This window comes from Streptopelia decaocto (genome assembly GCF_964273445.1).
Source record: "Streptopelia decaocto genome assembly, chromosome: 18".
Classification (NCBI taxonomy): Eukaryota; Metazoa; Chordata; class Aves; order Columbiformes; family Columbidae; genus Streptopelia; species Streptopelia decaocto.
The window spans coordinates 3,925,411-3,926,454 of NC_138673.1; positions in this window are offsets into that span (position 1 = coordinate 3,925,411).

Sequence of the window (1,044 nt, forward strand, 5' to 3'; positions counted from 1 at the left end):
GCAGAGGCTGTTGTGGTAAAAATCAGATCATGAACATTGTTTTCTAGGATAAGATCTTGCTTAACATTATTGAGCTGCCATTAACCATCTAGGTGAATGATCTCTAGTCATTCCTAATACCAAAACCAAGCTACGAGGTTTACTATAAAAATAACTGGATTGCACAAGCAGTGTTTTTCATCTCTCAGTTCATACCCACGTACTCTGTTCCGTCAGCCCGCAAGGCTGTCCTGCAGTGCGCTTAAAAACTAGACATAGGGAGTCTGATCCTTTATCCTCTGATCCGTGTCTCGTTCTGCTACTGTGTGAATGCACAGAGTTACCAAATAGGTTGAAGAAACATCTTTTCACCTGGTTTTACTAAGGAGATATTCTCAGCCAGAAATCAGGTGTCCTTTTTCACTTCACGTCCTCTTTTATTACAGCTCTGACACACCAGTGCCGGTGACATCTCCTCGGCAGTGGGTTATTAATACACACAGAGAACAAACTCATTCACTGAAAACAGAAATTAGAAGGGCAAAAAGTTGGGAAGTTGACAGTTGCAACATCTGGAGATTAAGAAGGACTCGCAGACCTGCATTTCTTTAAGTGATATTTTCATGTAGCAGGATAGAGGTATTCCTGGAAAAAATGCCTACAGCAAAGATTTGAAAAATTAGGTGACTAAGATTAGGCTCCTAAACCCATAATTAAGTCTGTAAGTAAACAGCCTGATTTTCTTGAGTGTTGAACACACAGCTGCTCAGACCGCCCCCGTTGGGAACACAGGGGTGCATGGCGAGAAAAAGGAATGAAGAAAGAAAAGAGTCAGGCCACTCACTAGGGGACATAATGGTCGAATTAAATAACTAGCTTGAAGTCAGTACTTTAAAAAATGGTTACCTTCACCCTTTCTACATCAGTTTCAAGCCTACTGCCCAACACATTCAATACTGAAAAGAAAATTATACCTGTACACATGAGTGCATGAAATTACCTTTCAATTCATTTTAAAAGCATTTTTTTTAATAATATAGAAAAATATTAACTGGGGGAAAGAAA